Source organism: Notolepis coatsorum (genome assembly GCF_963971535.1).
Source record: "Notolepis coatsorum genome assembly, chromosome: 5".
In the NCBI taxonomy this organism is placed as follows: Eukaryota; Metazoa; Chordata; class Actinopteri; order Aulopiformes; family Paralepididae; genus Notolepis; species Notolepis coatsorum.
The window spans coordinates 61,460,717-61,477,998 of NC_140169.1; the positions used below are offsets into that span (position 1 = coordinate 61,460,717).

The 17,282-nt window shown below is 41.7% G+C and overlaps 1 pseudogene across 1 annotated transcript in view; it reads right to left on the bottom strand.

Moving 5' to 3' along the window:
• Positions 1-17,282, bottom strand: part of LOC311228225 (aspartate--tRNA ligase, cytoplasmic-like) — a 159,489-nt pseudogene that overhangs the window by 142,136 nt on the left and 71 nt on the right. The window contains exon 1 of the transcript XR_014621054.1: positions 17,224-17,282. This exon is cut by the window's right edge and continues 71 nt beyond it. The product of XR_014621054.1 is annotated as an aspartate--tRNA ligase, cytoplasmic-like (transcript). The remainder of the gene's footprint in view (positions 1-17,223) is intronic.

The window sequence follows — 17,282 nt, forward strand, 5'->3', positions numbered from 1 at the left end:
CGAATCAGTGTTATAAGACATTGATATCAGGAGCTATCTGTAGCTACTGCTAGCCGGATATATAACGTTAATACAACGCCTCAGTGAATTATTTAGTTCAATGGGACATTTCGTTTTGAACGGTGAACTAACTTGTGTTAACGTGAGCTAACGGCTAACGGAGCTATCATACACGTCTACTCTCTACTAGACTTGATGGAGCGTTTGTTGATGTCAGGAGCTATCGGTAGCTGGCCGACTAGATACCGTTCGGTTAGACAATGCCTCATCATGTATTAAACTAAAAGTGAATAGTTGACTGGGTCATTTTGTAACGGTAGCTAAGCTAACGTTAGCTCAGGGAGACGTCCCGTCCCACTACTACTAGTAGACCCGTGTTTACATGCGTGCGGGAGGGGCTGGCACGCCCACTGCGCGAAGCCTCCTAAATAACTTTTTCCAGTTCGCACATATCTATTATCTATGACTAATTCTATCTATTTTTAGGGGCAAATGCGAGTGAAATAGTCGCGCTGTGGTTACATGACGTCATTGCTATTTTAGAGCTGCACTACCGGTTACACGGTATAGGCAAAATCCATACCGTAGAGCAAATTCATACCGTTTATACCGTATACCGTTTATACCGTCCACCCCTAATCTAGGTGAACCATTTCCGGGTTGTATATTACTAATACACGTCCAATCATGTTGTTTATTGAGTTATGGCAACGGATCGATATGCACGGTGTCTGGATAGAGTCCCGCGAGCGATAGCGAGATACACCGGAATAGGAAGACACACCGGCGTCACAATTATCGACATCCGGTTGCAACTCGCTGATCGGCCACCAGGTGGCGGTATTGAAGCGTTGGAGAGTTGAGCGGAGATCTACAGCACCAGTCAAGGATCCGTGGGTGAAATATGAATACCATGACAGAAATTTGAAATATTGATCTCAAAGACGCTGTAAAACGTCATTGGCAGATTACGCATGGCGAGGAATGACGTGATAACACGTCATTGGCGAGAAAAGGGTTAATCAACGTTATGGCTGGCACTGAAAGTGTTAAAAGTGTAACAGGATCATATTTTAAATATTTTATAATGAATTTTCTATGTTCTGTGTCATGTAATATTATAATCCTTTACAACCTGCTGTCTGAGGTTTTTGCCGTGATATTGTTTTAGAACCGGTATCGCGAGGCTGGTATTTGTATCGAAGTCAAAATGTTGGTATCGTCGTGACAACACTAGTAGCGATAGCGGAGGATGGGAGTTTGAAGGGAGAGAGATTTTTTTTTTTTTTTATTAAAAAAAAAAAAAAAAACGAATGTCAACATTATGAACGAAGCTTCGAACTCTTCGGTACAGCCCTACACACAATGGGCTGGGCGATTCTTGCTACGCGATTTTTCTCTCTAAGAATTGAGATCACGATTCTCTCACAATTCAAATTTTTTTCAATAAAATCATTTAAAAAGTAAAGTAAAAAGTAAAAATAAAATAAAAAAATTAAAAGAATACTTGAACCCTTTTCACTGCCACACGACAGCCGGTTAACAAGTCAAGTCAAGTCAAGAGTTTTAATTGTCACGGCATACAGGTATTAGGGATGGGAATTGATAGGATTTTATCGATACGATTCCATTATCGATTCTGCTTATCGATTCGATTCTTTATCGATACCCTTATCGATACCTGCTCAATTTATAATTTACATAAATAAATTGGAAATGCAACAGAACTACATTTACATTTACATTTAGTCATTTAGCTGACGCTTTTATCCAAAGCGACTTACAAGTTCTGTACGACAAGCCATCAGGAAGGGCACAACTCTTATCAGCTGAGCAACAATGTTCATCAAAGTGTTGAGTGCTACAGTGTAGGTTAGTTTATTAGGACAAGTGCATGACCAAATTCTCAACAATACTAAACGACATGGCCCCCCTAAGAACCACCAGGGTAAAAAATCGCGCTGAGCCGTGGATGCACTCCGAAATACTGGCCGCTATGAAAACCAGAGACAAAAAATGCTCTGAGTTTCGTAAAAGTCAGTCAAAGCTTACTAAAAGCACGAGCAGTGAACTCCAAGCCCACGTGACTGAACTCAAACTAGAAAGAAACAGACTAAGAAACGACGTAAACTCCATGATCAAAACTGCAAAAAAGAATTTCATCAATGACAAAACTGAGGAAAACAAAAACAAACCACGTGAACTTTGGAAATTACTCAATAATCAACTAGGATGCAGTAAAAAACTTAAAACCAGATTCTCAAACATAAACATAAAAACGGACAACACGCTCATCACAGACAAGCTGGATGTAGCCAATTACTTAAACATTTTCTTCACAAACATAGCCACAACACTGGTAAACAAACTACCCTCCCACTCAGGGCTTTATGGGGTAGAACACATAGTAGCTTACTACAAAAACCTAGGGGTCCGCAAGGACGACTTCAAGCTGGAAATGGTAACAACAGATGAGGTACTCAATAAACTGAGCGCCCTCCAACCTAACAAGGCCACTGGCCATGACAACATCCCCTCCAAATTCCTCAGAGACTCAGCAGCCGCCATCACCCCAATCATCACACACATAATAAACCTCTCCATAAAACAGGGACACGTCCCCAAGGACTTCAAAATTGCTAGGGTGACCCCTCTGCACAAAAAGGGCAGCAAATTAGACCCAGGCAACTACCGCCCTGTTTCTATTCTCACCTCCATCTCGAAAGTCATGGAAAAAATAGTCTACGAACAGGTCGAAAAGTACCTAGCGGAAAAAAATCTAATCTACGAATTCCAATCTGGCTTCAGAACATCCCACTCCACTGACACATGCCTTCTCTATTTGAATGACCACATCAAACAAGAGGTGGACGCAGGCAAATACTGCGGCATGGTCATGCTGGACCTACAAAAGGCCTTTGACACGGTCAATCACTCCATTCTGATTGACAAGCTAAAAGCAATTGGTTTTGATAGTCTATCAGTGAGCTGGATGCAATCCTACCTTGAGGGGAGGGAACAGATGGTGGAGGTAAACGGTACCCTATCCCCCCCTCTCACAGTGAGCTGTGGTGTTCCACAAGGAAGCATACTAGGACCGCTACTGTTCCTAATTTATGCAAATGACATGTCGTCAGCTTGTGACTGCAACTTGTTCCTGTTTGCGGACGACTCAGCCCTGCTGGTCTCTGACAAGAACAAGTTACAGGTTGAAAAAACCCTCAGCTCGGAACTAGGCAGAATCTGCATATGGCTCGCTGATAACAAACTATCATTACACATGGGCAAAACAGAGTCCATTCTCTTCGGTTCAAATAACAAACTCAGCAAGACCGACGGCTTCTCAGTTACAGTGGGTGACAATATTGTCACAAGGAAAGATGAAATTACCTACCTGGGTTCCATCCTAGAGGCTAATCTCTCCTGTGACAAAATGGCATCCAATGTAATAAAAAAAGTCAACCAACGAACTCGATTCTTGTACCGGATCTCCTCTCTGGTAAACAAGAATACCCTGAAGACTCTGGCAGGAGCACTCATTCAGGGGTACTACGACTATGCTTGCACCTCATGGTACCAAAGCACCTCAAAGGCGCTAAAAACAAAATTACAAACATCTCAAAACAAACTGGTCAGACTACTGCTTGACCTTACTCCTAGAACCCACCTCACCCCTGCCCACTTTGACAACCTAGGATGGCTTAGAGTAGATGACAGAGTACAGCAACTTGCAATGGGCCTGGTCTACAAGATACACTACACGACCAAGGTACCCATGTACATGGCAAAATACTTCCCAAAGGTCAGTGAATACCACGATCACAACACCAGAGGGAGCTCCACAAATCATGTTAAACCCAGATTCGGCTCAAATAAGGGACTAAACACGTTTCGCAATTATGCCACATCAATGTGGAACGCCCTACCCAAAGCTGTAAAGGAATGTGGATCACTACCCACTTTCAAAACCTCTCTCAAGAGACACCTACGGGAGACTGCAATTCAACACTGGCCCCTGTAAATATCCTAACCCAACCCCCTCCAATGTACAGTCATTTACCTAGTATGGTTTTGTCAATAGTCCAATGTACAATTTTGTTTGTTTGTACAGAGTCTCCCCCCCCTCAATGTACAGTTTTGCTTGTCTATACAGTGTGCCCCCCCCCCCCCCAACCACCTCCAATGTAAATTACCCAGTATGGTTGTCAATATCCCAGTGTACCCAACCCCCCCCACCCAACCTCCTCCAATGTACAGTTTCTACGTCAAATGTATATACTCCCTTTTCTTGACTCCTTCTGTATCACAAACAGTACTGTATTTGCAAATCTGGTATGTCATAAATGTATAGATGTAGCAGTACTGACTATCTGTATGTCATGTATGTCATATATGTCCTGATGAATTGAAAATGGGGGACCCTGGTGGAAACAAGACGAAAGTCTTTCTCTGGTCTGCATCCCCTTAACAATTGTGTGTATTGAGCTGTACTGTATTGTACCCATTCTGCAATCTGTTAATAAAGTTTTCAATCAATCAATCAATCAATCAATCAATGACAGTACGGTTAGTTAGGGTTAGATATATTTTTTTTTATTCAGATAATGGTTGAAGAAGTGAGTCTTTAGTCGACGGCGAAAGATTGGACGTGATTCGGCTGTCCTAACTGGGGTGGGTAGTTCATTCCACCATTGTGGGGCAAGGACTGAGAATAGGCGACTTCTCTTTGATGACCCTCCCGGAGCTTGGATAGGAGTAGGTCTGAGGCGGCCAGAAGATGCAGAGCGTAGGGGTCTAAGCTGGTTAGAATAACAACATGCAACTTGACATTTCTGATTGTCATTTATTGTTGAGCCCCCATGTCAGAAAAATGCAAAAACTGTAAAAAATAAAACATTAACTATAGCCTACACTTAAATAAAATAATGTATTTGAGATTCTCTTAAAATGTATTTATTTTTTTATTCTTAAACTAATTTAATCTATTGAATAACAGGTCGTTATTCCTCCGACTTCTGTCTCACACACACACACACAGACACACAGACAGAGACAGAGCTCCCTCCCCGGGCCCCTGTCCTATAAGGTATTGGCTTGTGTTGCTACACGGACACATTTGTATGTTGCACCACCATGGTACTTCCTGGCTTACAGTGTAGACTTGTAAACAAACACTGCAGCTCTTATTATATGTGAACTAAAGAGTACAAGGTTTACACAACAGCCCCCACCTGCTGTTTTATTGTATTTGTACCTGTACTATCCGCTGTCAGCTGTTTATCTCTCTTTGTGAGCTTGATTGAATGAATGAATGAATGAAAACTTTATTTAACAGATTGCAGAATGGGTACAATACAGTACGGCTCAATACATACAATTGTTAAGGGGATGCAGACCTGAGAAAGACGTTTGTCTTGTTTCCATCAGGGTCCCCCATTTTCAATTCATATAGACATATATGACATACATGACATACAGATAGTCAGTACTGCTACATCTATACATTTATGACATACCAGATTTGCAAATACAGTACTGTTTGTGATACAGAAGGAGTCAAGAAAAGGGAGTATATACATTTGACGTAGAAACTGTACATTGGAGGTTGGGTGGGGGGGGTTGGGTACATTGGGATATTGACAACCATACTGGGTAATTTACATTGGAGGTGGTTGGGGGGGGGGGGGGGGGGGGCGGGGGGCATACTGTATAAACAAGTAACACTGTACATTGAGGGGGGGGGGGAGGAGACACTGTACAAACAAACACAATTGTACATTGAACTATTGACAAAACCATACTAGGTAAATGACTGTACATTGGAGGGGGTTGGAATGATTGGGTTAGGATATTTACAGGGGCCAGTGTTGAATTGCAGTCTCCCGTAGGTGTCCCTTGAGAGAGGTTTTGAAAGTGGGTAGTGATCCACATTCCTTTACAGCTTTGGGTAGGGCGTTCCACATTGATGTGGCATAATTGCGAAACGTGTTTAGTCCCTTATTTGAGCCGAATCTGGGTTTGACATGATTTGTGGAGCTCCCTCTGGTGTTGTGATCGTGGTATTCACTGACCTTTGGGAAGTATTTTGACATGTACATGGGTACCTTGGTCGTGTAGTGTATCTTGTAGACCAGGCCCATTGCAAGTTGTTGTACTCTGTCGTCTACTCTAAGCCATCCTAGGTTGTCGAAGTGGGCAGGGGTGAGGTGGGTTCTAGGAGTAAGGTCAAGCAGTAGTCTGACCAGTTTGTTTTGAGATGTTTGTAATTTTGTTTTTAGCGCCTTTGAGGTGCTTTGGTACCATGAGGTGCAAGCATAGTCGTAGTACCCCTGAATGAGTGCTCCTGCCAGAGTCTTCAGGGTGTTCTTGTTTACCAGAGAGGAGATCCGGTACAAGAATCGAGTTCGTTGGTTGACTTTTTTTATTACATTGGATGCCATTTTGTCACAGGAGAGATTAGCCTCTAGGATGGACCCCAGGTAGGTAATTTCATCTTTCCTTGTGACAATATTGTCACCCACTGTAACTGAGAAGCCGTCGGTCTTGCTGAGTTTGTTATTTGAACCGAAGAGAATGGACTCTGTTTTGCCCATGTGTAATGATAGTTTGTTATCAGCGAGCCATATGCAGATTCTGCCTAGTTCCGAGCTGAGGGTTTTTTCAACCTGTAACTTGTTCTTGTCAGAGACCAGCAGGGCTGAGTCGTCCGCAAACAGGAACAAGTTGCAGTCACAAGCTGACGACATGTCATTTGCATAAATTAGGAACAGTAGCGGTCCTAGTATGCTTCCTTGTGGAACACCACAGCTCACTGTGAGGGGGGGGGATAGGGTACCGTTTACCTCCACCATCTGTTCCCTCCCCTCAAGGTAGGATTGCATCCAGCTCACTGATAGACTATCAAAACCAATTGCTTTTAGCTTGTCAATCAGAATGGAGTTAGCTCACGTTAGATAGCGTTAGCTCCGCGGCAAATTTTTGCTCACCCTGACCTAAATCAATGACTAGGTTCTAAAGCATTCAAGTAGTTTTCACTGCACATAGAAGTAGCCAAACAGCGGGAGCATTTCGGGAGCATATTACCAAAATCCAGGCAATTTCGAGCCCTTAAGGAATCAAATAAGTCTGCCATGGCTACATGCTAACGCTAACGTTGTTTTGAAAACCTGGCAGCGATAAGGGAATCGAAAGTCACGGGAGGCACACGGTTCCAGGCATCGGCCAACGGGAACCGGTTTTCGATTCCCATCCCTAACAGGTATACAATGAAATGCGGGTGGTCTTGCCCGCGACGATGTGCAATACAGTGGTACAACATATAATAGAATCCAATAAAAATACAGTTGTACAACATATAATAGAATCCAATAAAAACAACAGTGCAATAAACAGGTAACATGGTGTGACATCTCGGTATCTGTACATAGTATTTACAGAGCATATAGGACATGCTAGGTAGCTTTAGTAGTGCAATACACTGTTCCTGTTATACTAATTTAAAGTGGCCTTTCCTCTTGGCCATAAGTGTGCGTGTGTGCGGCATGAGTGTTAAAGTGGCTGCTAGTGTGTGAGCGTGCTCAGCGTGCGTGTCGTGTGTGTGCTTGTGTGTGGATAGTTCAGTTTCTGTGGCTCTCAATGTTCATTGTTCAAGGCTCTGATGGCCTGGGGGAAGAAGCTGAGCCTAAGCCTCTCCGTCCTAGTAGCTGGGGTTCGCAGGCGTCTGCCTGACCTCAGCAGCTGGAACAGGCTGTTATTGGGGTGGTGGGGGTCTTTCATTATTCTGCAGGCTCTGGATTTGCACCTCTTGTTGTATAGAACCTGCAGGGTAGGTAGCGCAATACCCGTGGTACGCTCGGCTGAGCGCACCACTCTCTGTAGGGCCTTCTTGTCCTGTGCCGTGCTGTTTCCATACCAGGCAGTGATGTTTCCGGTCAAGATGCTCTCTACAGCTCCTGAGTAGAAGGACTGGAGTATCTTCCCCGATACTCTGAACTTCCTTAACTGTCTCAGGTGGTAGAGGCGCTGCTTCGCTTTCTTTACTACTGTGTCTATGTGTGTTGACCATGTCAGATCCTCTGAGATGTGGACCCCCAGGTACTTGAAGCTGCTCACCCTGTCCACGGTAGCCCCGTTAATCATCAGTGGTGTGTGTAACCCTTTCACTGTGACAATACAGAAGGTTAGCCCTTTACTATCACTAGGGATGTACCGATCACGTTTTTTTGCTCCCGATCCGATCCCGATCATGTGATTTTGAGTATCTACCGATACCGATCTTTCCCGATCCTATCAAAAATAATTTTAAAATTAAGTAAATTTTTTTCTTTTTTAATATTAAACAAACATGACCATGTTCACGTCTTAAACTCATACTGAGGCCTTAGTTTTGGTTTTAAATTGCATATCATCATTCATTTATTTATTGTCACACAGAGCAGAAGACATCCCTAACTATCACACAACCGACGGCGATGCTCCGCGGAGCTAATGATGCTAATGATGGAGCATCGCCGTCGGTTGTGTGAGAGTAAAGGGCTAACCTTCTGTCGTGTGGCAGTGAAAGGCAGGGTTTCCCATTAATGACCTAGACTGTGGGGGGCCACAACCCTAACCCTAACTTTGTGTGAAATAAAAACACCACATGAACTGAAGAACGTCACCACATTCACCACTGCTGCTCGCTGCCTCATCGTTTTGTTTTCTGAGATTTAGAAGATTTGCCATTGTGATCATCAACATGAACATTCTAAACAGAGTTTACCTCCTGTTGCAGTGTTTGCTAATATCAATAACTAACAAGGAAACTATAAAAGAAGGAAGGGTCGTCACTGTATTAGTGCGTGAACTAGGGATGGGGCCGAATATTCGAATAGTCATTCTGTTATTAAGATCGATTTCATTTTTTTACAATCGAATATTCGCTGTGTAAAAAAAATATATATATATATAATATTATTTTTTTAATTTTTTTTATAAAATGCTTCTTTTTTATTGAAGCAAACATTCTTATTTAATTCCTTTTTATATTTAGAGGCAGCCTAATTTTCATAGCCTAATTGATCAAAAAGATGCACATGCTACTGTTTGGTGTCCTTTTGATTTATTGTCGGTCAGCTGATAAAAGAAATATATATATATATATATATATTAATATAATTTCTTTTTAATATATAATTTTTTTGGGGGGGGGGATATTCGATATTATGAAACACGAATTTTCGAATAGCACTTTAGCTAGAAAGTCCCATCCCTAGCGTGAACTGAACACACATTGGTGCCAGATGTGGAAAACGCTCAGCTTGGCTGACATTGAGTTGAATGGGATGAGCCATCTCCTCGTGTGTGTCATGTTAACTAGCTATGTTAACTAGCTGTGTTAACTAGCTATGTTAACTAGCCATGTTAACTAGCTATGTTAACTAGCTAACATTTTATATATTGGTTGATGTATATTTCCTCAGATTTTTTTCAGAGCTTATATATTTTAAATTTTAATACAGGCTTCAATAGAACTGGCACCACAGTCTGACACCAAGCAGAGCATAGAACGCTGGTATTCTGACGTGATGACCCTTCCTTGTTTTATAGTTCCTTGATAACTGACAGGAAATACACATGGGTCCAAGCTGTTCCCTAGAAACAGGATTCCAGTTCAATCATCTATAATCAAGTAGCTGAGGAAAAACTCCTTCCTTTTTAGACAACATATTAAGGAACAATAGAGCATGTTTTCAGGAAGATGACGCAGCTCAGATGTTAGCATGATGTTAGCATGGCATTTTAGTCAGATATGGTTACTTTCCTGGCTTTATGTGGTGTTTAAGACACATTTTTCAGATACAAATCAAACTGTGTTTTTGACACAGAAGAACACAGGCCATACACTTGTTATAAGCTTCAATGTTATGAATATGATTGTCAATTAGGCCAGTATTGTTCTGTACCTCATTATGACGACACATTTTCAAACCCACGTAACATGAAGCCTTTATGGGTTTATTGTCTGCTTCTAGCCTAAATGACTGAGCTGACTAATGCTGAGGCAGTTAAAAGAGATAACAACAAAGATATAAGTTTAGGCTGTTTGTTTGTTCTCTCTCAACCAGGAGAACCCATCAAACCTGATCCACAAACTCAGTCCTGGACACTGAGGATCCAGGTCATTAAGGGACACTTCACAGAAAAAAGAAAAAAGCAATGCTGATTTACTTCATATTAGGCTTGGGCGGTATCCTTTTTTTCACACCGTTATACCTTTATCACATAATACCCCGCTGATATTATTTCATTTTCATCAGCGGGGGGGGGGGGGGGGGTGGCAACCCGTGTTACCAAGTAAAAAAATCATCGTCAGCTCTCAGATTGGTAGTCAGAAGCCTGCACCGTTAGCGTTACTGCGTTAGCATCTAGCCTTGGCAGACTATTTGATTCGTTAAGGGCTCGAAATTGCATGAGTTTTGGTCATATGCTCCCGAAATGCTCCCGTTGTTTGGCTACTTCTATGTGCAGTGAAAACTACTCGAATGCTTTATAACCTAGTCATTGATTTAGTTCAGGGTAATCTAAGATTAGCCGCAGAGCTAATGCTAGTTAGCGTGAGATAACGCTAGCTAATCAAGCTCAGTAGCTCACAGAGAGAGATAAACAGCTGACAGCGGATAGTACAGGACGGTACAAATACAATAAAAAGGCGGGTGGGGGCTGTTGTGTAAACCTTGTACTCTTTAGTTCACATATAATAAGAGACGGATTATTTGCTTGCTCCACCAGTGCACCACTCCACAACAACACACACCAACTCTCGTCACAACGCTTTACGGTATTTTCACAGCACTGTCGCAACATTACCGTAAAACGTGAACACCGTTGTGACCCACTCGCTCCACTAGACTGGTCCCGCCCTCTGCTGGCGCGTGTGTGCACTACACTCAAAACTCTGTTTCACTGTAATAGAAGCTGAAGCGCATCTGTGATTTTGACGGTGACGGACGGTATTGATTTTAAATACCGTCGGTATTTCTAAATACCCCGGTATATCGTAATACCGTCATACCGCCCAAGCCTACTTCATATGCACATAATCTCACACGCATCCAAAACCTCTAAACAGTTTTGCACACATTAATTTAGTTTGACAGTTATTGAGAGTAGGGATGTTCGATGTTGGCTTTTTTACCGATACCGATATTGTCCAACTCTTAATTTCCGATACCGATAACAACCGATACCGATATATGCAGGGTTTCCCCCCACAAAAAACTGAATCATTTCAGGTAATTAACATTACATATCTCTTGTCGTGTAATTAACACAACATTGTGCATACTTTTGACACTAAATAAAATCAGAATTTGTTCTTACTTGCTTGCCTGGGTAAATAAATGTAAAAAAATTAAAATAAAAACCGATACAGATCATTTCCGATATCACATTTTAATGCCAATATCGGTAGGCCGATAATATCGGACATCCCTAATTGATAGTGAGTGAGTTTGAATATGGGCCACGCCCACCAGTGATGTCATCGGGGACATTGGATCCTTGTGTTGTGTTATAATTACAGCTCAATTAAATGCTGTGGTAGCAGTCGTCCCTATAACACAGGGGTGGGCAATTATTTTTCCCGGGGGGCCGAATGAGCAACTGAAAATATGTTGGGGGGCCGGGCCAAAATTCCAAACTCAATTATGCATAATATACATTTTATTTCTATATAAAAAGCAGTAAATGGCATTGTTTTGAAACTTTTGACCCCTGGTAAGAGTGTATGTTATTATTTGGCAATTAAAAGGTGCGGTTAGCTTTCAAAAATATAATTTATTCAAATAGAATTTATTTCCAAAATGATAAACAAAATGTGAAACATTAATAACAAAGGGCATTTTGAGTTTCATATACTATTGAAACAAGGATTTTCTTAGCTTTCTAAAGACATCACATCATCTTATAGCAAAAATAAACAAGACATGTCACTGAACTGTGTAAAGAAAAGTGTCCCAGTTTTGTAGCCTTTTTTACTTTACATGCCTATATTAAACATTTAATGTTTTCAGAACTGTGCAAAAAAAAGAAAAAAAAATATCAAGTGTCCCATTTCACTTGTTATATTTCCACATTTTAGTGTTCTTCAGTTCTTTTTTTTTCATTCAGTGTGAGAAATCCAGTCTCTGTTGAGCTTTAACAAGTCCATCAAAGTCAGGTTGCATGTCTGAGGTGGAGATGCGAAGCACAGCTGCCAGATGTTCATCAGTGAGAGAGGATCTGTACCTGGACTTGGTAAATGTCATGACTGAGAATGTCTGTTCACATATGTAGGTGGATCCAAAGAGAACCAACATCGTCTGAGCATGTCTCCTAAGCGTATACTGTGCGTGTGAACGTTGACATGAAAAAAAAAAAAAAAAAAAAAAAAAATCAAAAAAAAATATTAAAAAAAAAAAAAAACATTATTTTTTTTTTATTTTTTTTTATTATCATGTAATCTTTCGCGGGCCGGTCAGCATCATCCCGCGGGCCGGATCCGGCCCGCGGGCCGTACAATGCCCAGGTCTGCTATAACACAAGGTAATGAAGGTATCACTACTAATTCCATCTACATCACTTAGTGGTGCTGTAATTAACACAACAAACGTGTGCAAAAACTGTTTAGAGCTTTTGGTTGTGCGTGAGACAGATTATGTGTGAAAATTAAATTGGCATTGTTGTTTTGTTTTTTTGTGAAGTGCCCCTTTAACCCTTTCACTGCCGCACTACCAAAACGGTTAACCCTTTCACTGCAACAATTCACAGAAGGCGACCGTCGGTTGTGTGATAGTAAAGGGTTATTATTAACACTTTAAGTGCCGAAAACGTGTTTAGGCGTCCTTCCCCGCCATGCTCAAGTTGCCGAGGACGCCGTAACTCGTCTTTGATATCAATATATCAAAAATCTGTGATCGGAATCATATTTTCCATCCGCAGCCTTCACACACAGGTCTGAGCTCCTCTCAATCCTCTAGCGGTTCAAGAGCGCCATCTGGTGGCCGATCGGCAGAAGCGCCAAACAGGAAGTGATGTGGATGAAGTGCTGATAACCCATATTACTTCCGGCCACTCTCTATAGCTCCCGCGACTCCATCTTGACACAATACATAGCGATCCGTTGCCAATAACTCGATAAACAACATGATTTGGACGTATATACCATTATATAACAACCTGGAAATGGACCGGGTATTTTTACATCCCATAATGGAAAACTGTCTACCCCACGCTGATCGCCCAACGGCCCGCGGAGACTGGGGTGAGTTTTAGCGTGTAATATTTCCGTGTTCGATACTAACTGATCTGATGAACATATGACCCACATTAGATGAATGGTATAACGCTGCCCACGGAATTATAAACGATCCCCCGCCCATCCGGTCATCATCAGATGATACGTAGAAACTTCTAGAAGTACGTCCAATTGAAATTTTTGATCTCGCACAGATTCCTACCAAACTGTATTTCATCATCAATATAATGCATTTGGGGCTATAAATCACGTTCTGGAGAAAGCTGCAGAAAGAGATGAAAACATACTTATACTTTAGATCATATTTTAGTATGAATATGTGAATTAGGGCTGGGCGATATGACCAAAAACGTTATCGCGATAAAATTATAAAATTATTTTCATATAATTCGATATCGATAATTATCGTCGATATAATGTATGTCAAGTTTAATTAACTTATTATGCTGCTGCGAATGTCTCGAGTCGATGTCGTCATCAGTCCGCGCATGTTAGAAGTTAGCCGACAAGCGGAATATCTCATGGCAATGTAATAAATATGACACTAAAATACTCTCTTCCGCCACAATATATTGAAACGACGTCCACTGTATACCACACACTACTATGAACGTGGCCTCAGAATTCACGCCGCACACATACTCTGCACGTAAATATATAAAACATCGCCGTGCAAGCTAGTTAGCCTAGCCAGCCTGTTGTCTTATTATGCTGCTGCGAATGTCTCGAGTCGAGTTGATGTCGTCATCAGTCCGCGCACGTTAGAAGTTAGCCGACAAGCGGAATATCTCATGGCAATGTAATAAATATGACACTAAAATACTCTCTTCCGCCACAATATATTGAAACGACGTCCACTGTATACCACACACTACTATGAACGTGGGCTCAGAATTCATGCCGCACACATACTCTGCACGTAAATATATAAAACATCGCCGTGCAAGCTAGTTAGCCTAGCCAGCCTGTTGTTCCTAAGCGGTGTATTCCATGACAATGTGCTCAATATGATACTAAAATACTCTCTTCCGCCACAATATATTGAAACGACGTCCACTGTATACCACACACTACTATGAACGTGGCCTCAGAATTCATGCCGCACACATACTCGGCACGTAAATATATAAAACATCGCTGTGCAAGCTAGTTAGCCTAGCAAGCCTTGTTGAGTGAGTGCTACCTCTGGGTCTCCTTCCTGGTCTCCTTCGCTCTCGGCCATCTCCTTCACCGATTGGTTGTTAGTGCGTGCTCATATCCAAGCTTGGAAAATCGATATATCGAAACTTTGCGACCACGTTTCATGTTTATTTCGAGGAAATAATTTATCGCGATAGTTATCGTTATCGTTTTATCGCCCAGCCCTAATGTGAATGAAAAAGTTTAACGTTGCTACACCATGAACAATACATATAGGACCTTGAATGGGCCCTAATAATGGCAATCTAGCAATAGAATTTAAAAAGTTATAGCCCTGCAAAGAAGGGGAACTTCTCCATGTTAAATAGAGCTGGCAATGGATGGTATATCATGAATTTAGCCTTAGGCAATCAAAGTGTTAACCTTCGGTCGTGTGGCAGTGAAAGGGTTAAACATCACATTCTGGTGCAGCTAAACAAATGGATTTCTACGATCAAATGTATGCGTTGAGCTCCGTTTTATTTATTTATTGTTGTATTTATTTTGATCACATTCTTGTTCATTTCATAACCTTTTCATATAATTTGTTTTGAAAATATTGAGGTCAACATGGCATTTCACTATTTCGAAAGCCTTTCTGGTGATTCTAAGAATTTCTAAGTGCATGTTTCCCCCCAAGCCATAGACATGATGCACTTAGAAGTTAGACAGAAAGTTAAAAAGACAGGAAGTTGACTTCGAAAATGTGCAAACAAAAAATCATGAAGATGGAATCACAGTTTGTGATCTATGTCACTTCAGCTAGCTTGCTAAGTGGCGCTAGTAGCCAGTGACCCAGCTTTGAAAGCTCAGCCTATCACGTGCATTGATAATGCTGTGCATTGAAGTCATGCAATGCAGAGCAATACCTCGTTGTTACCAGTATATATCTAGGCAGCATGTCAGATGATGCAATCTGTTGCAGGGTTTGGGTAATGCTACGTGCTCTCCGACTGTGTCAAGCATGCAGCAGCAGAATCGTTTGGACTTCCGGTCAGAAACGTTTCAAAATAAGAGCTCCCAGAGAAATAAAGCATGGCTGAATTCAGAATTCAATGTTGTTCATGTTTGAATGAATGGCTTAGTCTCTATGCTGTGGCTCCACGACAACAATTCAGCATTTGTAGTTTGCCTGACATTTACACACACCTTGTAGGTGCATGTGTGCAATGGTTAGCTTTTAATTCAAGGGTTAAACTCAATGGTAGGCAGCTCTCCAAATACAGCAGCTTAAAGACACTGCATTCCTGTGCCAGCCATCAATTCAGCATCTTGCATTGTAAGTGTACATACACAATACACAACACACACATACACAACACACACATACACAATACACATAATACACAACACACACGTACACAACACAGACGTACACAATACACAACACACACATACACAACACACACATACACAATACACAACACACATAATACACAACACACACGTACACAACACAGACGTACACAATACACAACACACACAATACACAACACACACGTACACAACACAGACGTACACAATACACAACACACACAATACACAACACAGACGTACACAATACACAACAACACACACAATACACAACACACACGTACACAATACACAACACACACGTACACAATACACAACACACACAACAATACACAACAGACACGTACACAACAGACACGTACACAACAGACACGTACACAACACAGACGTACACAATACACAACACACACAGACGTACACAATACACAACACACACAGACGTACACAATACACAACACACACAGACGTACACAATACACAACACACACAGACGTACACAATACACAACACACACAGACGTACACAATACACAACACACACGTACACAACACAGACGTACACAATACACAACACACACAACACAGACGTACACAATACACAACACACACAATACACAACACACACGTACACAACACACGTACACAACACACGTACACAACACACAACACACACGTACACAACACAGACGTACACAATACACAACACACACAATACACAACACAGACGTACACAATACACAACACACACAATACACACGTACACAATACACAACACACACAATACACAACACAGACGTACACAATACACAACACACACAATACACAACACAGACGTACACAATACACAACACACACGTACACACAATACACGTACACAATACACAACACACAATACACGTGTACACAACACACAATACACACGTACACAACACACGCGTACACAACACACAATACACGTGTACACAACACACAATACACGTACACAACACACACACACGTACACAACACACACACGTACACAACACACACGTAGACAACACACACACACGTACACAACACACACACGTACACAACACACACGTAGACAACACACACACGTACACAACACACAACAGTAGTGCCTGTGCTGAACCAGCCCTGAGCACAGCAGAGCAGAGTAGGCCCTTCATTAAAACATGCAAGCATTTTAGTCCAGGTTTTTCTTGGTGCTCTTGTGTGCATTTTTGCTGAAAAGTTACATAACTGCTATAGATCTAATTATTAAAAGCTACATTTATCGCGCCTTTATTTTGAAGGCAAGCTCGTTAAACCGGAAGTGACCCTGTGGTGGAGTGTCGCCGTCTTGACGGAGCTGCTGCGCGCTCAGCTCCAGCGACAGCTAACGTCAGTAATATATATATTATATATATTTAATATAGCACAACGTGAACATACAGATCTTCCACGTCCTCTTACCCCTGAACGTCTTCCTTAGTCATGTCAGATTAGACTAGTCGATCCTGGTCGGTGTGTAT